The sequence below is a fragment of the Anser anser genome, assembly GCF_964211835.1.
Source record: "Anser anser genome assembly, chromosome: 4".
In the NCBI taxonomy this organism is placed as follows: domain Eukaryota; kingdom Metazoa; phylum Chordata; class Aves; order Anseriformes; family Anatidae; genus Anser; species Anser anser.
In genome coordinates, this window is record NC_139724.1 from 40,009,566 (window position 1) to 40,031,690 (window position 22,125).

Consider the following 22,125-nt stretch of genomic DNA (forward strand, 5'->3'; position numbering starts at 1 on the left):
AAAGTTCTTTGAAAAAGATTCACTATGCTTAGCTCTCCCGTGGGCAGAGACATGTATGCTATACCTCCAAAAAACAATTAATACAGGCAGATGATATATAGATGGTTCTGGTCGCATTGTTTTATGAGCCATAGAGGCAACGCCATCCTAAAGTTAAAGATTTTTATTACTTTATGCGTGCAGACTGACAACATCATCAGAGTCACAAGTCAACAAACAAGAGGTGAAACTTGGCAGCACCAACAATGAAAACACAGGATAAAATTTTATGTTTACTGTACACAGCTCCACTGCTCAAGAATTAAGCATGTTGGCCCCAGTCCAGTAAAGCACTTCGAGGACCACTGGGACTCCCTGTGTACCAACAGCTAAATCCATGTCTCAGGGCTTTGCTGAACTGGTGTCTGAGAACCAAGCATCTCACAACCTGGATCCCATGCCAGACTACCGTACAAGGGGCTTGGCCATCATGCTTGCTGGTAAAGGATGAGTATTTGCTGATAGCAATAATAGTGGTGATCTACTCAGAGGAACCTTTGGTATTCCAGGAAAAACATCAACGAAATCCTTCACTGAAGTTAATGAAAATTTTACTGTTAGTTTCAATACAGATGATGTTTCATTTGGTTTCCCAATTTTTGTATTTTTTTTTTCCTTTTTTCTTTAAAGGATTTTACAAATTACACTGGTTAGTGAATGCATAAAATGGCTTTGGTCACTGAAGGAGGAAATATTTGGCTTTGAAGCACATATACAATAACTGAAACCTCACTAACAGCTGCCTTCTGTCTTGTTGATTTTGTTGGTACATTGGCTTACACTTACACTATGTCAGTGAGAAGAAAAAGGTTTGATACTGAGCTGGTAATACTTTTTTTTTTTTTTAAATAAGGAGTTTTGCTTATTAGATCCTGGGAGACTTTTTTTTTTTTCCTGATGCTGCTACTAATGTGGTCAGAGTGAAGGATGCGTTGCTTGCTTGTTTAAGGTATAGATTAGCAACAACCTATCTCCAGATTTGAATATGCTGAAAGATCTCACAGATTTTTAATCTCTTGAATACTACTTGGAGCTTTGCTTTTAAAAACATGCACACTTTTGAGCCCTGACTAATATCTTGAAAAATGCTTACTAATGGTGAAATTGAAAATAATTTTATCTATGAGTTTATCAAGATGTGCTTGGGCTTATGTGATACAGTAGAATGATTTGATAACTTCAGGAGTGCAGGCCCCATAGTATTCATCCTGAAGTTTCTAAAGCCCTGAGGGCAACTTATTGATACACAGATGAAACAAATCCACACAGACTTTTTTTCCCTACTTACGTTTTATGGTTCCTTTTTAATTTTTTTTTTTTTTTTTGAATCTAGAGCATTCATCAAATCTTTGACATTCAGTACTAGGCTTTCTACAAGACAAACAGGAAGAACTCCCAAGCTAAAAATGCTGTGAAATAGCAGCACATTTTCATATCTTAATCTTGATAACTTGGTGGTACTCAGCCATGAGAGAGATGCAATGGGGCAGCAATCTGAATATAAAGAATGATGGGAAACAGCAGACTTCTTAACTGCATTAAAACAGCAAACTTGATCGTTTTCTTAACTTCAGATAATGTTTCCCTAGGAACTCATACAAAACACCAACTCCTCTAGTATGTTTACGGATATAATTCTACCAAACATCACTCTGTGTATGGTCAATGTTTTCAGCCTCCTGCTTTATGGTCTCCTTGTATGACTTTGTTCTGTTGTAGCCAAATATATAAATCAAGGTTTTGTTCTGAAAGCCTGCCATTTTTGCAGTCATTTGCTTACCTCCTACATATGAGTCTGCTTCTTTATCATGAAATTATTGCTAATTTTCCTTCCACTTCTGCTTTTGAAAGGGTCTCCTCTAATTCCACTATTTTGAAATAGATGAGATCACCCCACAAATTTTTATATTAATGATTTAAAAACTAATTTTTCAGACCTAACATAGCGCTATTCATTTCTATCTCAGCCTGCCCCCGTTAAGATCTTTATGTAGATATTAGCCATCTAACGTATGTACACATACATTTGGGTAACAAAAAATAATAAATAATTTTGGGGTATCAAATCCACAGCTGGTTTATACTGACTCTGCTTATGCAAGCTTGTTATAATACCATTAAAGGATCTGCATCCTGTTCCCTACTTCAATAATTTCTCTTCATCCATATCTCTAAAGGCTTAAGTAACTATGAAGTTTAAAGGGTTCTGTCTTTTTTTGTTAGCTTCTGTAAGTGTAACTTTCAAATGGGAGCCAATATGTATTTTTGATAGAACACAAAATGACTTTCCATTTTTTCCTCTCAGACCGACATCCTCCTCCAGTCATGCTCCTAGCTTCCCTGTAAACACCTCTGTGCATATACGAATGAGAGTTAGGAGACAGACAGCCTTGAAAATGACTTCTAGAAGAAATTTCTGCCTATCAGATTTAATATTTAATAAAAACAAACAGAAAAAAAGAAAAAACAACAACAACACAACTTCCATCCTTTAAATGTAAAGGAAACTATACGGAAATTCTTCCTTTTACCATTTTTTGGTAAGGCTATTTCCATATAATTTGCAAAATTCTCTGCACTTTCCTAACACACACTGTGTATAAAATCATATCTTTTTTTCCATTAGACATTTTATTGCCAGATGCTCCATGAAGTCCACAGCCATCTCTCTACATGACTTGTATATAAAAATGAATTAAGTTTCAATTCCTTCATCAGGTGACACTTCCTACTACAAGTCATAGTGATTTTTTATTTCACCTTAATAAAACTTGGGCAAATAATAAACTACAAATAGTATTATTTGTGAAAGTACAGTTGGGCAGCAGTTGCATAAAATATTTCTTGTAAAGGTGGGAATGGGAAGAGCACAGAAAGACACAGCTTATTCAGTGCAGCTGAGAAAAGCAACAGAGAACTTAGATCTGGCTGGTTTCCATTACTTTGTCACGTCCTGCTGATACTAATCTGGCATAAGAGTGAGCCATTGACTTACCTGCAAACAGAAGGGGGAAAGCTAATCTAATCACCATACCACCTTTTTATCCATAGGAAGAAACAAAATGAGGGAGAAATACTGGGGGTGCAAGCATATATACCGCATCATCCTTTCCTTCTCTGCTTCTCATAGACTTACTTCCTCCATTCAGTTGGTCACAGGCTAGTACTGTGAAGAGACACAGCTTTCTCTCTTAACCCAGTCTGAGCTGTATATCGTCTTAATTTAGTAATTTCAATTTAAAGAAAGAAGGAAAGGAAGAAAGCACTGTGTATGGTAAACTGTAATTTTAATTTCCTCCTATAAGAAATGCAAAAGCTTATTAAAAAATTCTCATTCTGCTCCAGAGCCCTGAAACTAAATCATTGATTTCATAATGTTTAAATTTTTAATTAAAACTAAACTATTGCAAAACAAATTAGAAATACATAAATACCGTGTGTTACGAATACCAAAGGATCGTTCTGACAAGGTACAATGTCAGTCCCCCTGTCTCTGTGGATGCAGCACAATACAAAAATGTGTTTTGAGGTTTCCTCAGTCCTAGCTTCAGCTCATGATCAAAGGAGCTTGTCAAACAAATGTCACAGAATTGTCACCACATTAAAAACGAATATATATATATTTTTTAATTGGATAAGGTTATTACCATTAGAAACTACTAAATGCCCCAGAATACACTGAAGAATGCATTTCAACAAAGAAGTCCTGCTACCCTGTGTGCCGTGTATAGCAGTTCCCTGTGGCTGGCTTTTGTGGCACAGATAATACTCTGCTGAGTGTTGCAGCATTCTCTATGATAAATACCAGAAGAGTATGCACGGGAATCATAAAAACACTTCTTTCCTTCATAGTCTATTCATCAGGTTTCCAGTTTTACCTAGGTGGCACAAAACAAAAACAAAAAAACACACCTGGAGATTATTTTAAGTGTAAAAATGTTTTCACTGGCATGTGTATCTCACACCCCTTTGCACACAGAGTGATTTCAAGTTTTGATCTACTTGCAGAATTACAAGGGAAAACGTTACAAAAGTAAGATTGACTTACAAACGAATAGCAAGCTTGCACAGCACTCAAGGTTTGGTGAAAACTAGCACTGTAAACAGTTACATACCTGCAGTATCTTTATGCAGCTGAGAAGCCCAAATGATCTGAGTGGACCTCTTTCCAATAGGAAAAATCAAGCACAAGCTCATAATTTCTTCAGAGTCAGCAGCAATGAGCAAAAGTTGGGCAGGCTAAGAAAACCTTGCAGGTTTGAACCTAAGGAAAATTTGTGTTTATTGTCTTAGCTTGCTTTATTGCTGAAATATGAATACGTGCAAAACATATTTTGGTTGAAGATCTGGCTATGAACTCTCAGTATAAAATAAACATGAACAAAATATATACCAAACAATACCAACAGAAAGCCAGTCAAAGAAATCTTCAACAGCTCCTGCTCTTGGCTCCTGTGGTTTTAGTTGCTTAACATTTTTTTCTCATTTCTGTAGGGAGGGCTCATACCACTCAGTTCCCAATATTTACTTGAGAGAATTTACCTTGTACTGATATTTTACAAGGCTTTAACATAAATAAATAAATAAAATCTTAAACTATTTCCAAGACTAAATTAGTGTGTGAAACTGTTTTAAATACACAAAAAAATTTGTAGCCAGTTCCTTCAAAAGCTTTAGCATTTCCAGTTTTGCAGCGGAGACTTGAAACTCTCTTGGCATTATATGTTGCTACAAGGGCTCCTTTTCTGCTGGATGCAGGAAAAAGAAAATGTTAAAGCCATCCTAAGACTTTGATCATACTTTGCATATGCTCAACATTTACGGCAGATGAATTCTCTAAATAGCCCATCTGCGCTGACCTGCTCCAAACCAGGACTGCACGGACCGTGTGGTATTTTATCTGTAACTGCTGCAGCTAGATGCCACTGTGGCACAAAGCACTGTAGCTGAAAACAGAGCTCCTCTCCTTCCCTGCTCGCTGCCTGCCCAGCACACAGGAGGAAGATGGAAGCAGCCAGAGTTACAGACAGGGCCAGGAGCGAGACAGGTTCAGAATGTTTCATGCACAGGAAGGGCAGGATCCAGATTTAAGAGGATGCTAACCATGCAGAGAGGGAATAAGAGAAGGAATTAACCTCAAGAGAATATTGAAGAAATAAGCTAGGACTGTGGGCAAAAACGTGGCAAATAAAATCATCAGCAGCTGAGGATTGGCACAAGACAGTGTGCTCAGGTGGCCAAGAAGGCCAACAACATACTGGCTTGCACAAAAAACAGTGTGGCCAGCAGGGCTAGGGAAGTGATTGTCCCCCTGTACTCGGCTCTGGTGAGGCCGCGCTTCAAGTACTGTGTTCAGTTTTGGGCCCCTCACTACAAGAAGGACAGGGAGGTGCTCGAGAGAGTCCAGAGAAGAGCAACAAAGGTGGTGAGGGGTCTGGAGAACAAGTCTTACGAGGAGCGGCTGAGGGAGCTGGGGTTGTTCTGCCTGGAGAAGAGGAGGCTCAGGGGAGACCTCATCGCTCTCTATAGGTACCTTAAAGGAGGCTGTAAAGAGGTGGGGGTTGGTCTATTCTCCCACGTGCCTGGTGACAGGACGAGGGGGAACGGGCTAAAGTTGCACCAGGTGAGGTTTAGGTAGGATGTTAGGAAGAACTTCTTTACCGAAAGGGTTGTTAGGCATTGGAATGGGCTGCCCAGGGAAGTGGTTGAGTCACCATCCCTGAAGGTCTTTAAAAGACGTTTAGATTTAGAGCTTAGTGATATGGTTTAGTGGAGGACTTGTTAGTGTTAGGTAAGAGGTTGGACTGGGTGATCTTGGAGGTCTCTTCCAACCTAGACGATTCTGTGATTTTGTGACACTGATTTCATATTGCAAGACAAGAGAAACCAGGTCTGAGTCTATCATTGTTTCTCTAGAGCTTGGGATAGAAACTAAGAAATTTGGTGTGGTCTCCTGACAATTCACTTCCTTAATGACAGAGAGAAATACCCTGTAGATCTTGATGTTGGTTAGACATACCTATTCTCCTGAATATTTGAATTTTCAAAACTGAGTGAAGACTGGGAGTTCGGATAGAAAAGGCAAGCCAAATCCAAGGATACTGGCAGTTCCCATAGTAAAGCTGGTAAAAGTTAATTCCTTCACTGACTTTGCTCTTCTGCTGCAAAAATCTTTCATAATATTGAGCTGTGTAACGTTTTACATGATCAACTTAAGTGAACAATAAAAGTCTTAAATCCAATGTGATAACACTTGAAGAAGCTTGTTCCATTTAGAGATCTAAACCAACAAGGCACACACCACCACCACTAAGCAGGAATCAGACAGGACAACCTCTGTGAAATTGAGAGTTGTAACATGAGGACAGCTGAAAAGAATCTGAAAAGCTTTCTTTACACTATGCAAAAGAATGTTAGCCTGTGACAAATGGGCCCCTAAAGAGAAATTAAACATCTTGTTTTAAAGCTGCTGTCATAGTCCGAACTTCTTGGAATTACTATTTGATTGAAGGAGAAAGCTCTCACTGCTTTGTAAGCCATTCAACAATAATGCTCTTCCATTTCTCCTTGACAGCTGTATTTTTTTTTAATGACACTTATTTACTTAATAAGAGTTAAAAGTTTTGTCCTTATTACCTCAGATCCATAAAAACTACAAAAATACCACAATATAAATTTCCAGAAACTGAAACAATAGATTTGGATGACTTTTGTTGAATTTAAATCTCCAACATTGCTCTGAAAATCTAGGAGATCCATGTTGTGATACTGCCAGCAAAAATAATTTTACAGAAGGCACCACAGAAGTGATCAACAACTCCCCTAGCACCAGTGGGGACTTTATCTGGAGGAAAATAAAATACTGCCCTATATTTACCTATAACAGACAAAAAATATACACACATGGAAAAGTCACACCTTCCCCTTCCTCTGCCTCTCTCCCTCTCCTTATTAACATAGCCTCTCCTCTCCCTGCTGTCTCACAGCACCCAGACTGGCTTGGTTCATGCGTTCCAAGAAATGCTGCTTCCCCAGAGCTGGACCAGACACACACACTGGCACACAGTTTGTTGTCCATCAGCAGGAGCTGCAGAGGCTGCTGCTTGACCTTGAGGATGATGCCGCTGCCCCTCACCAGTGGCTCCATCCTCACTTGCTCTTGTTTGCAGACAGAATATTGCCAATTTGGCGCTTCAGTAAAAAGAACTGTATTTGATTTTTCAGGTTTGCTCCCAGCATTTTTTGATATAGAACATGTTATGCCACCCACATTAGCCAGCCTCACAGTTATTAATGCATTGCAGAGACCTTGAAATCTCAATCTGATATACGGCTGCTTCAGTCTGTGCCTCTTCCTACCCCATTATAAACTTGACCTTAATTAACCCTCTTAGTGAAATGGAGTTTGTTGACTCTCAAGGACAGTCTCATTGAAAAACAATGTTGCAATGTCACTCAAAAGCTAAAGAAAGGCTGCTTTATAAAGGGATTTGTACTAATAACTCTTGAATATTAATAGCTTCTTATGCTATGTGGCTTATATAAACTTATCTATATAAGCTAGGATTGAGTTCTGTCTTTCCCAGACTTAAAAAAGGAAAAAAAAAATTCCTCTACATTTACTTTAGCAAAATCTATTTCTCTTTGGCAATTGCTTCCTCAATTTCCTGAAAAAGTATATTTAAATGCAAATTTAAATTCAAATATGGCAGATTAATTTCAACAGCTGTAAATTAAAACACTGTCAATTAAACTAGGATATCCAGTTAACACACTAATTTCTAATGTGGTTTCCTAATAAAAATGTTTGTTTTGCCTACCGTACCACACACACATTTTAGTTTTATAGGCAACAAATATATGGGATAAATCATCAGGCAAGATAATTTAATTAAAAACTCATCTATGGAAGAGTTGGCATTAGCAAAGATAACATCTGCCCTGCATCATTTGAAGACCTGGGAAAGTGCTCAGGTCTGATGTTGAGAGTGCTCTGTACTACAATCACCTATTTATGTGCTGCAAATATGACATAACTGATATTTTAAAATTCACTTTATAGGCAATATATGCTTTCTTATAAAAATAATAGAGACCACTCAATTCAGTAGACTGCTTTCTTTGTCCAGAGTTAAAGGTATAGGCTTCAGAGTTGATAGTCACATTTTTTCCCCTTACACAACTCTGTGCCAATCTTCACTTTCAAGAGCTATATCAAGCTGTAATTATTTCTCAGTCTATTTAGGGCCTGCACAAAGATTATGAGTTGGTTTAACAATGAAAATATTCACACAGAGCATATAAGTAGCTGAAGTTATAAAAAAACAGAACACTGGCATTTTCTGAATGGTATTTGAACATTAATGGATTTTTGCCCCTAAATCAAACTATTTTATGGATGTACAGTACATTTATTACCTTGTCACAAAATACGTTTTATCCTCTAGATTTTGCATAACAGTATGCTTATATAGCACTAACACAAAACAAAGGAATTTAAGACATTTACATACCAGGCAACCAAAAGTAAAAGCTATTATTTACCAGTAGGTTAGTGTGCAAGCATTCCTCATTATTTGGCATTGTATCTGAAATTTCCAGAACCTTAAATTTTCACACCAGTCTAGAGTTTTTCTCATTCAATTTATTTTTGTACTACTGCGCTGCCATATTTAAGTAAAAAGACCAAAATAATTAAATACTCCGTCCTCTGAAAAGTACATGCTATTATGCAAAGTCTGCAACTTCAGTGGGCAACAAGCGAAGCACTCCTTACATCTAAGCAGATGACTCCGTGGGCACGGCTTTGTATCCGAAGTGCCTAATGTTTAAACCAAGGATCAGTGCAGCAGGAGGCTGTCCAACATTTCATGTTAGGTGGGAGCTCAAAGCGCACGACCTGAGCATCTCCAGTCCTCCTCTCACCGTCCTCGCGCTACCAGCTGGATGGACTGCTAGATGTGGTTCATGAACATCCAAACACCTCTCTCACCTGGCCACTTGCAGAAGCTCCTTTCCCTTACAGAGACAGGGAAAGAAAATTCCTGTCATGGTTTTATGCAAAATTCAGTGCAGCAGCAAGAGCTTTTTGCTTCGCAGCATACACAGTGACAACCAACTGTCAGGGCCCTTTTCCTTCGCCTTTATTAATCTGTCATTAGAGTGTTCGGTTGTTGAAAATTACAATTGAAGGTTTCTCTGATATGCCCTCTAATACAAACTAGTTTCCTTGAAAAATATTATAAAGACATTATCTAATCTAGTAACATTAGCGTTATTATTATCTAATATAGTAATATCAGAGTTATTAACAAAGAATTGTGTATTACTGAAACAATTTAAAGCAAGCCAAATGCTGAAATCAGTTTATAGTCAAATGCTATACAGCTTTACAAGCATCACTTTGTCTACCTCTCACTGTAAAATTATTCTTATTGGATTATTAAATCCAAGGGACACAACAATAAAAAAACCCCTCCATGTTAGCACAAAATTTGAATTATTTTTTTCATATCAATGCCACATGCTATGACCACAACATACAGTACACAACACACAATTAGAGAAAGCTTGTTTTTATAAAACCTAGAAGAGCTTCAATGGATTATAAGAATTCACAGTAATCTCACAGAAAATATTTAGGATAAAGTAATAGTATTGTCTACAGTGTATGAAATTACCAGTTGTCAGAAGAAGCCTTTAGAAAGTTTCTTTTGAATTAAATTGCTTTAATCATATCAACAAGTGGCTTTGACTGTTCTTCAGACATTTTTAGTGCAAAAGATTTTCCAGGCCTGTCATGTGTATTTCATCATTTAAATACTGTGGGAGAAGATGGTTTCAAGGCTTGCTTTATCTTAGTGTGCCTTTGAAAACAATCAGAAAAAAATACAAATCAAAAAATCCCCCAATATCAAAGCAACAAATAATTTTAAGGATTCAGCATGGCCTGAATTCAAAATATAGTATGTACTATTTGTTCTCTTCTGTTTCCTTCATCAGACTTCATCCTGAGACATGATCTACTGACCACAACTTCCCCGTTGTATATAGTTATATGTCAGTAAAGGCCAAATTAAACTACAGCTGTGTGTGATGAAGTTGGGAACTATGAATCTGAGTAGTTTATGTATCCAACTCAAGATTTATCATCTTTACAGTCTTTATTTGCCATTCTCGCATGCACAGAGCATATTTTCTCTTTCTTCTGTGACAAATAACCTTTAGGATCTAGGACTCAATTTTTCAAATATGTCAAAGTGTTTAGCAATGCTTTAAAAGGTAACATTTCTCCATGTGGAATGGGAAACTTTTTGATTGATTACATTGTTCTGGAATATTTAACAAAAACAGGAAAATCTAACACACTGCTAGGAGTGATATACTGGTTAGTTTTTGTTTTTCCTTCCCTGTAACATCATACAAATTGAGCAAGGTAATTCTATTTACTTTCTCAGATAGCCTAATGTAAATATATTCAATAAAATATTTACTTTTCCTATTTACTTAGTATAAATCTTAAATGAAACAGCTGTTTTCAAACAAAAAATGTGGAAACATACCATAAATGTAGACAAGTAGCAGTGCTCCTCTTCCATATTTGTTTTTCTGAAGTGGAAGAACTCAACACATTTTCTTAGGTAATAGAATAATGACAACTTCCTTTAAGCCAGCTCCATTTATTTTCAGGTGTTTGTGGCTTAGAAAACCAAATCTATATTCAGCTATATCCAGTTCTGGTATCTACAAAATTGTATCTGAGGCATTAATTGTACATCCTAATAGTGACACCCACCCTTTTTCAGAAAACATATATATAGGTTGCCAGGCTAGGGAAAAATAAAAAACTTTTAAAAATGAGAAGTCCACGATATGCTTTAATGTTTTTACTGAGGAAAAAAAGACACCTTGAAAATTAACCAGATATAAGCACACAACTTGCTGAAGTTATAAGAATTTCAGCTATTATTTCCTGATTGACATCTGACCATTAATGTTTTGTTTGTTTGGTCAAAAGATGATAAACTAAATATTTTTACACATGGATAGCACAATCATTTTCCTACATGTGGTGAATAATCTCTCTCGATTAAGTACAACCAGGGAAACTAATGGGGTAAATATTAACTCATTTGATGTCATTAAGAGGCAGAACTGTGGAAAAGAGTCTGTCCTTCTGAAGCCACGTGTTAAGGAAACAGTAACTAGACTGTTGTCAGGAGATTTAAACACCATTTCCACTTGCTATCTCAAGCCCCATGTTGAAAAAAGTACATCAAAATCTGACAGTTAGGACCTATTATATGTATACTATACACACACCCAGAGGAATGTTTATTTATGCACACACACCATTCTAAAGAAACAAATTTGTCTTTAGGGAAACCTTCCTTATGATTCTAATGCCTACTTTTATCTTTAAGTGTTGCAGATAAAGATACTAAGAAGGGAAAGAATAAATTTCATGTTTTCAGACCCACTACTGTAATCAAGTCAAACAATGCATGCATTTAAGACAAAGTCTAACAATGGATTAATATGCAAAGGACAACATTATTAATAAGGATTTTCTTCTTGTTAAATACCACACTTCAATCTGTGATACATAGCCAACTAGTGACTAATTTAAATTGATTGAAGCATTTATGTGATATATACTGTTAATTACATTTCACCTTCACCACTTCAAAATATTCTCAAACAACTGTCAAGGATGCAGCACCAACCTGTAATTGGTGGCTGTGAAATGTGTAGCTTTAATAAGGACTGGGTGAAAAATGTGCTCATGATTATACTAAGACATTATTTTAAAATCAGTCAGAGGCAGCTCCAACATTTAAAAACAAATGTGTACACACATTTATTTGGAGAAAAAATTCTTATGAAATGTTTAACATACTGACAGGAAACAGGGAAATGTTTGTTTGGTCTGTCTATTTTGTTTACTCACCTAAGTATAAAAAGTAACCTCATTTTTTTAATGCTGCAACTAAAACTAAATATTAAACACTTTGATCCGCTTCAGATGAAGCCAAGAAGTTATTAGTGTTTAAAAAGTTCACTCCATTTGGGTTTTGCTTGTGTGAAGTTAGGTAAAATATATGATTATTTTTATATTTCTGAAGTTTCCAGGCTTCACCCAGCACTACACATACATAGATTTTCCTCAAAGAGCTTAAAATCCAGCCAGCTGTATGCTTACATTGCACCCCATCATCCTAATTACAGATGCATATTACTAGCAAAATTTGTTTGCAGATACCAATTCTTTTTACTGTATCGTGAAAAGCACGCAATATCCATTATGAGTATAACAAGGAATAGAACTGGGAAACATTTATTAACTTGCCCAGATTTTCTTGCTGTAAATCTCTGTTCTCATTAGTTTCAAGAAGTTCACATTTGTACTTGCTAGGTAACTGAACAGTGATAATGACATTTGGAAAGCTGATCCTTTGGACTCCCAGTTCTTGTAAAATAACCACACAGAGCAAAAGATGAAGAAAGAATAATATTCAAGACCTCCAGGTATAGACTGCAGAGAAGAGATATATATACACACACTATATATATATAAAAATATATATGTATATATAAAAATATAGAGAGAGCTGTCAGGACCTTTATTAGTTCCCAACAGTTCATGTCCATTTGAAGGACAGTGTCATGACTAATGATATGGCTATCGTTAGTCATATCATTAGTCCACTTCCTCTCTCTAACTTTCTATACATTTGTCCAGCTCCATTCTCACTTGTAAAGACTGAATTCGTGATTGTTTTAGCATAGCTTTTCAGGGCTTTAAATTAAGAATTAGGTTTATTTTGTCTCCTTGTAAAGTCAGTTTAAACTTTCAGGCTAGTAATGAATAAAAACTTTGACAGTGTAAGAAACACCTTAGATTTGCTCTCCATTCGGTATTAATTTTTTCATTGGGGTTTCAGTCTGTAACATTACCTACTCTGTATTCATAATTATAAAAAAATAAAAGCTCTAGTGAGGATAAAAACAAACAGCCCCCATCCCCAGCTAATTAATATTGACCTTTGCTTGCTGTGCAGGTTTGCAGCATAAAAGTGATGGAAGTAGGAGTCATCTCAGATAATGGGCATCGCTTGACAGAAAATAGTTCAGAAGTTGCAAGTGATAGCAAAAGACAGTGGTGTTTTCTATTGCATTGCCTGTATCAAGTATTATTTGGTCACCTCTGCATCAGTATTAAGTTTGGACCAATTACTGGCATATTTCTCTATTAGCACCTTTTTACCATCTCTATGAAACAGATTGGGCCTTCAGCTTCCTTCAACTGCTTCATTTGGAAAACTAATGCTGTTTCAAATCATACACAAGGAGCTTTCTTAAGAAAGTGGAAGACAAGTCCACACCTTCATTTTGGGATTGACATATGACATACAAGGCTAAAAAAACACACTTCAAACTCCTCAAGTTCAGCTCCTCAGTAGGGTAAATCCTTTGCCTTGCTAATATGGTATGGGATTCCCTGACACACGTAATGTGGCCAGACACATGCATAATGATCTTCATTTTTTTTTCCTCCTTACCCTCAAAAAAAATCAGCACTCTATTAGAGGTTCTCTATGTCCTGAAACCTTCTCTTCTTATCCATATACTTTGAAGACCTGCATTATTATAACTTATAATTTTACAGAATTGCACTTTGCAAGGATAAAAACAGTTTTCCAAAGAGAGTTAATAACAGAAACAGGAAATTTGATTTCCTTCTCAAAATATGTCACTAAGTTAGTACACAAGAAAAGAATATTGAACACTATGTACATGAATCTCATTCTCAGGCTGGATGTTTGATAACGTGGACTCTCAGACTAATTATCAATCCACCCAGTTCATGACAGCCAGGGAACAATAGGAAAAAGTGTGTCCTCGTGCTCTGCCAGCCGCATTTCAAGAGGTGACAGTCCTACCTTTTCTGAAGGAGACAGTACACTGGCAGCCTCCTTGACATAAGGCTCCACAAGCGGCCTTAATTCCAAGTAGCAGATGAAATAATAATAACTTACGTATAAAGAACTTATAGCATACCTTTCTCAGATCTGATTTGCATTAACAAAGTAATTTTATGCACACCTGAATAATACTGATAGTACTTACTGGGAACTTGGAGAATACCAGATGAGACTAGTTGTCACCACTCTTCTTTTGGTAAAAGGATTCCATAGTTCAACAAATCAGATTACCAGGAACTTGACAGAGTCTTTTTCTGGTAAGAATCCTCCCTGAGAGCCATTCAGACAAATCTGTAAAAGGAAACATTTTATAGTAACCCCCTGATGTTCTTTTATATCAGTTTTAGGGCAGTGGGCAATCTAAATCTAAATTCTAAATTTTATAAAAATATTATGTCACACTCTCTAATTTCTTGCAATTATTAAATATTATACATCTTAAAAGCGATCTCTCTCCATAAATCCATTTCTGATGAAACATTCTGCCTTTGCACATCTTCTTTACTAATGTAATTAAGTATAACACGTTCCCTATTTAAAAGGATGTATACGTTTCTTGAACATTACGAAAGAAAAACGTTGCCTTTTCATCTTTGAGTTTCTGAGTGTAGTATGGGGACAGTATTCATAACCATGCAGGGTGAAGAGTCAAGAACATCATGAAATGTTTAGTCTTCCACAAAAGCCAAAAGTCATTAATATAATTGGGAACACAATCAATATGAAGCACAAAAAGGCAACCATGACATCATAGGCATGTTATCAAATCCCACTCTAATAAAATTTGTGTCACCTGTACATCTCATACCAAAAGATATTGACTTGCTTACATAAGAGTATAAGAATATTAATTGTTTCTAATTACAATTTTCTAATTCATGAGCACAAGGGAACATAGCTCTATGTACACTGGTTACACAAAGCCCTTTCCTCGAATGCATATTTAGTGTTTACCACATAAATTATTCTAATCAGCGAATGTTGTTTCAACACAGTGTGTTGAACATTCCATCTTTCTGAAAGTGAAATGCCATTGCTGTTCCTAATTAAGCTATTTTCCTTTTAAGTTTTCCAGAGGATGATGTGAAGGGTGGCAATATTGATGAAGATTAATTGGATTGAAACTAACTGTGATACAGCTGTAGATAAGGTTATTCTGCTAGTTAGCAAAAGAAAATTACAGCCATTTAAAAGCTAAGTACTCAGAGGCTTGGTTTTCCTAGTGTTCGGATGCTATACAATAGCAAACATCCAGGAGCTACAGAAAATAGAGAAATTTCAGATATACTGACACCCTTCCATTTGATTTAAGAACACAGTGAAAAATGCAACATCAAATTATAAATAAGTAAATAAAATATATGCATTCTGTTAGTGGATTTGTTTTTTTCCTGGGAACTTGATAGATCTGTTTAGCTAGCATAATTAACAAATTTGTCATGGGAGTAGAGTTTTGGCACTCTCTCTATGCTGCTATAAAGGTACTAAACAACTACAACAGTTTAGGAAAGACAGCTTTTCAGAAAAGATAAACAGACACTTTCTGTCTTACTTAAGGTCAATGATATCAGACAGACTTCTTAACCTACCCTGAAGTCTAGACTTGTCAAAATCCAGTTGACAGCACAACTTACAAACTGTTAGGAAAAGCAAAAATCACAGCCCAGAAGATGCTACCTTTCAGTGTAAATAATTCAAAACCCATAATGTAAATTCAAATTCCAGATGCTGATTAGTCTTTCTATAAAAGAAAAATAAAAGTTTACTAAAAGTTTACTTCCTAGTCATTTGGTTACATAATTATTGGTCAACAACACTTATAACACATTGTTACAACTTACTAAAAGCTGGCTAACAGGTTCTTCAAAGATTATTTCCTTTACACTGGGCAAAGTAACTACAGTTAAAGTTTTTACAAAAGCTTTAGAAACAACCATGATAGAATATTTTTTCAATTAAAAAAAAAAAAGTTTTCAAACTGTATTATGTCTTCCTCTGAAATCATATATACATAAACATGTTTATATAGACAAGTACAGAAAGACCTGTTAAGAAGTTAAGAAACACCTGACAACTTAAGTATTTGTGTTTTGTAGTTACTTTACTAAGCAACTCATTTTCCTGAGCATAACATTAACTTGTATCTATGATACAGGACAGTTACCTAGAGGTAAAACGTTTTCCTCATATTAATTTTTCCACCAAAGTTAGTGTTCTGTAAAACCATTTATATTTACAATGCAGAAAGAAAAGTACAAGACAAGTCTGCTCGTAGCACCTTTACCACCTGGATATGAATTATAGCACACATTTCTTCCATTATGTATCAGATGGTGTTGAACACAAGTTAGTATTGCAATTTCTTTAGCTTCCTCTTTCTCCAGCAGTCACACAGCATGACTAGTTAAATAAATTTGGTTTCGCATTTATAACAATTCTACAGAGCTAAGAAGTATTTCCTTTGTATGCACAAGTACAGAACATAGTCAATCAAGACATTTGAATTTTTATATACTTATATACACATCATATTTATATTCATTTCATACTTATTTCAGATATTATTAAAACCAATAAAATCACGTCCTATATATTTCCTTTTAAGTAGCAAGATTACCATCACTATAAATCCTAATGTACTGTATATATTTGCAGTTCATAATGCAGAGGTAATATATTATTTACTGCTCAGAAATAAAAATATCTTTTGCAGTCACATTTAAATGAAAACATACAGTATAACCTATAAATCTGTAACACCTGCTGATATTTAATGTATTACTTTCTTAATAAGTAAGATGAGAAGATGTATACCTCCCACTTTTCAAATTCTTCATTCATCTGCAAAATTTTTTTATTTTTTTTTTTCTCATTTTCCAATTAAGATTACAGTTGTCATCACTTAAGCCATCCTTAGGAAACAAACTACACCCAGTAACCCACAGATCTGAATCCCTTCATAATGGAGTATCTATGGCAGCATCAAGGTTTACCACACAACCATCTCAAATCTATCAGAACTTGTTAAGAAACTTTGTGATAAGAAAGCATTTCTACAACACAAAGCAGAGCTGAACCTAAAAACTTCAGCAAAATACAGCACTCAGAACCAGGCTCCAGCAAACAAAATATCTAGATATGAAAACACGGAATGGCTTGACCCAAAGTCAGCTCTGGTTAGGTCCAGCAATTCTTAAAACTCTCAGCCCAACATGCTTCTATGGAAAACAATCTTACTATTGCTACAGTTTGCTCCTCAGCACTCATGGAGGAGTTAAGAGCCAGGACAAATTGCCACATAACTCTCTGGATCTGCTTTAGGATTCACTGAGAACTTAGCTAGTCCTAACTCATGGGAAATGAGATAGGTGAAAAGGTATATGAAGAGAGAGACGTCTTCAAAAATGCTATCTGAGCTGAGCTAGCACTGAACTCTGCAGCTTTTCCTGAACTATTTACACTAACTAGATAAATTTTGATTTGGCATATTGCAGCCACATGCTACCATGTACAGTTGATGAGTATACAAAATTGCTTATAGTAGGAAATTATATTGATTAGTAAATTACAGAGTTTTTGTTTGTTTTTTAATTTTAACGTACATAAAAAAAGAGAGATCCTTACTTAACTTAAGTAATCTAAACCCTGTGGGAGGATATTCAATGACTTTCCTAGTAAATAAGAATATCTCATGAATATCATTAAGTGGAATACAGAAATACACAAGAAGCTGTTTAGCACAACAGCTCTGTTAAACTGTTGAGCACTACCACATTTTTCAAACAACCAACGTTCCCCACTCTCATAAAACCCCAAAATGGAAAACAAACAGCAGACACCCATCCATCCAGATCTCTCTCAGATACCTGGATTTACTGTTTACACACTATCGAAAGCCATGCAATAAAACAAAATGTTGATTTAGCATATTTGCAAATCAAAGGAAGTTTGTCTTGTTTTCCCCTATGTATAATCATCTTTTATCAAGTGTTCTAGAAATCATATTGGGAACCACCTTAAGTCTCTGTAAGGACTTGGCTTTTCATGACCTGTTATGGCTTGTAGAGATACACCACCCTCATTTTTGGGGAGCTGGAATCTTTTCTATTCCATGCCACGTTCAAAACCAGTTATAATTGTTAGCATTCATTAAAAAGAATCAGAAAAAAAAAACAATTATACTGCAGATGAAATAATCTACTTATTTTATAATTGTCCTAGCCCATGTTTGTGGCTGAATAACAAAGCTGACATAATTTCTCACGTCATCCATGTCACTATGCTCTTTGACTTTTAAATACAAATTAATTGCATTATGTTTGACATCAAAGATAGAAATGTCTTGGTACGCTGTTCATATTGGCAATTTGTTTCATAGACAATAGGTATGTAGTACTCTGACAAAGAGGAAATTATGAGTTGTAGTCTGGCTGCCAGTCTGAAATACGTTTTCCCTGGGGCACTATGCCCCTCTCCCTCTTGTATAGACAGAAAACAGCACACCGTGGGATGCCCTAGCCACAGTGCATCTTGAAAGCTGTATTTAGATTGCTACTTATCCATGTTCTCTGCATGTTGCAAATTCTTTGGCTCAAGTACAAATCTCATGAGATGCTGCAATGTCATTACAAATGTTTGCTTAATATATGAAAGACTGATTTTAAATCAAGATAGTTTTTATTAAAAAAAAATAAAAATGGATATGTCAAAGCCCCAGATTTCCACTACTAATCAATTTCAACAATACACTTTCCATCAATTCCACAGGACATTTGCTGGAAAACAGAAATGCCTGTGTCTTATTTTCATGGGAAACTCAGTTATCCCTTCACAAATTAGCAATATTAAAGTGCTTCAACTGTGATTGCTAGAAAAAGGTATGCACAAAAGCCTTGCTATCTACTTCTCTTTCTCTTGCTACTTTCTGTTGCGCAGCTCTGTTTGATAGGAAAGGTTCAGGCCAGCCTGAGCAAGGCAGGAATGCAGCCTGCCAAGGCATTGCTCAGCATGCAGCTAGGCAGCACTCATTAGTATTGGAGGAATCACGCACTAAAAATGCCTCCAGCTCAACTTTGGTAAATTTACCTCTACTGATGCAATTCAGATGACTATCGGTACCGGACTCAACTTTTTTTCCATGTACACAACGTAACTCTATGAAACAGAAAACATGTAAATCCTAAGATTTAACTTTATGCTGCAATTCTGTACTAAGCTATACTACGTCCCAGAAGGTTTTGCCACTAGATCATTATTTACTAATGGGCTGTAGGGTAGCAATAGACCATAACTTCCAAAGGCACCAGGATGAATATTTAATCCAGAGTTTCTGCCCATTAATATTTTATTAAATCCAAGCTATTTTCCACCATCCTGAAAATACTAAATTCCATTAATGATAATTGTGAATCTCACTGGATCCAGAATTTAGCAGCTTCTGGATATTACAATGAAATAACTCCTGTGCTGTTCATTAACACCAAAGATGGTGCTCTTTGCAGTTTCAACCCCCAATATTTATTTGTTAATAATCTTCTTGTAGACCAATCAGTAGAGTGTAGGATGTGGGTTCAGAACTCACATTAATAATAATATTGTAAAAACATTTCCTTTTCTCAAATACAAAAAGCTACATTTCCCTTGTAGCACAAGAAATATGATGGAGGCCGGTCTCTTTTCTGCATGGAACCAACTCTTACAACTGATAGCTCTTCAGTCATCCAGGTAACATTAATTGGATATCACAGCCTGTTTTTTTTTCTGGCCCTGTGCAAAACAATATACACTATAATGGTGCCAGCAACAAAACAATGGTCACTAAATTAGATTTTCTAGATCAAGCCCAGTAAAAAAAAAAAGAAAAAAAAAGCTTTTCCTGTGCTTTTCTATGACTAGAAGACTAATCTCCAATGACTTTATTGAATGTCTTTCACAGATATTCGATTATCTAAGACAATAAAACAAAGCAAGGCAGTTTATTGCCTTGGGAACAGCAAATTTCCTTCTCCCTTCATTACAGAGGTACTGGAAAGAGAAATCTGCTTCTTGCAAGTCCTATAGGACTGGGAGTGAAAGAAAACAAGTTAAGTAAATGTTCAGCATCACTACACATAGAAAAATACACACACGCACACACACACACACTTTCTCCTTCCTGGAGCCATTAAGTTGCAGAAGGAATTGCACTAAAAAGAGTTTTCCCCTACTTTTTTTAAAAGCACTTTTTAGTGCTGTTTAGACAGCTTTTTAGCAGTTGTAATGGACTAAACAAGATATGCCTAGCAAGAGATGCAAACCTAGTTATACAGGCTGCTCGAGAACTTGAAGCCTTTCTAACGGGAGAGTTCGACCATCTAAAAAACAAAGGAATTAGTATCATGTTCCTTTACTTCATTTTAATTCACTGCAAGAACAGCTCCACTGACACTTTCATTCAGATAGAGATGTCAGCTGCAGAGACACTGAAGCTGCATTTGATGAGCAAGTATTTATCACCTCTGGTAGCTTTTGAACTAAAAATATATCTACGTAAAGAAAAAAAATGTTCAGTATCCATTAGCATTCATGCTTACCTGTCAGTAGGAATATTATTAATGCACTTAAAATCAAACACATTTTGTTTTGAAATCTTAATCTTCCAAATTGTAAGAAGTGCAGAAGTTATATAATTGACACACACAGTCATTATCAGTCTTTCAGCAGCAGATTTTACCATATTTATGCTTTCTACCTATGTAAGGGAAACAATGTAATTTTCACTTTAATTTCCTATGAGGACATTATCATTAAATATATACGTTATATTAAATATATCTATTACATACTAACGTATTTTGGATATTTTGTGTCCACATATAGGTTTGGGTTTTTTATGCAAAAATATCCAAATTCATTTTCATCTTTGTACTGCATGGACAAGAGTGATCCTATTCTGAAGACAAAACTAATCAGTCATCATTTCACATATGTTTGTAGAGTTTTGGATAACTTCTCATTGCTAAATATTTTGATTGTACTTTAAGTGCTGCATGACAGCACAACAGGTGTTTAGGGTGTGATCTCATACTGCCAACTTAAGTAAATAAAAGTGTTAGTTTTACCCATTTACCTAACTGAAGCAGGAAAGCCCAGATAGATTTTTCTTCCCTCCCTGTAACTTTAGTTTCTTACTGTATTTCAGCATGTGATGACTGGTGCTTTACTTGAGAAACCTTTCACTTGAACATTACAAAGTGAAAGTATTTTCATGAAAAGTACTCAAAAGTATGTTTCCTTGAGCTCATACATTTCCTTGAAAAATTATATCATTTCAAATGAGAAAATCCATTTTCTTCATTTTTTACTTTTTTTTTTGTTGTTCTTTAGTCAGGCAAAAGTTCGTTCTTTCTGTCCTTAATTCCTTCATTCTTTGTCCAACGTTAAAAAAAGGAAGATTTTGTAAAGGAGTAAGTAAAAGGTTCTTTTCCCCTTCCTGGTCCCTCTCGCACACGCAGAAAAATAAGCAAATTATTTTCAGAAAGAAACAAGTAATGGAGTTATTTACTTTCTTTTCCATGTACCTCATTGAGAAAATGGAAGAGGAGATAGAGGGAAAACGGCAAATATTCTCTATGAATTCAGAATTCAAAATGTTTTGAAATTTGTGAATACATTTAGGAGAGTGTCAGCACGCCAGATTGAAAGGGACAGGTAGAAAACTGATACAATACAGTATGCAGGCATTTTTATGTACTTTCATCACAAATCTTGCAACATTCAGCACAAAATGACCTTAAAACAGCAGTTCTGATGTAACAGCTGATCAGTTTAATAGCATTTTGCCCTATTGCTATGAACAACACACGCACCTAGCTGGGGCCTTTTATTCCATTTAAGAACAGTATTTCTAAGCACGGAAAGGACTCGTACAAAATCCTTAGACAGCTTCTTAAATGTAACAGTCTACTAATTATTCCAAGTAGGAAATTGCTAAGGGTTATACTACACTATGTCACAGCACATGTGTGAGCAAAAACATGCACAGAGCATTTGACTGATGATATATGGCAAAGATCTCACTTATACTCATGAAGTAAGCAGTTGATAATGGAAAAAAATGATC

At 35.8% G+C, this 22,125-nt stretch overlaps 1 protein-coding gene across 9 annotated transcripts in view; it reads right to left on the reverse strand.

The window, feature by feature from the left end:
• LOC310898179 (uncharacterized protein) overlaps nucleotides 1-22,125 on the reverse strand; it is a 467,382-nt gene that overhangs the window by 275,766 nt on the left and 169,491 nt on the right. For 7 of the 9 annotated variants that reach the window (XR_014583048.1, XR_014583049.1, XR_014583050.1 and 4 more), the window contains one exon: nucleotides 14,170-14,315. The gene's annotated coding sequence lies outside the window, so the exon portion shown is untranslated. Of the gene's footprint in view, nucleotides 1-3,686; nucleotides 3,818-14,169; nucleotides 14,316-22,125 lie in introns of those variants that run through there. The other 2 variants (XR_014583055.1, XR_014583056.1) reach the window with 2 other exon arrangements.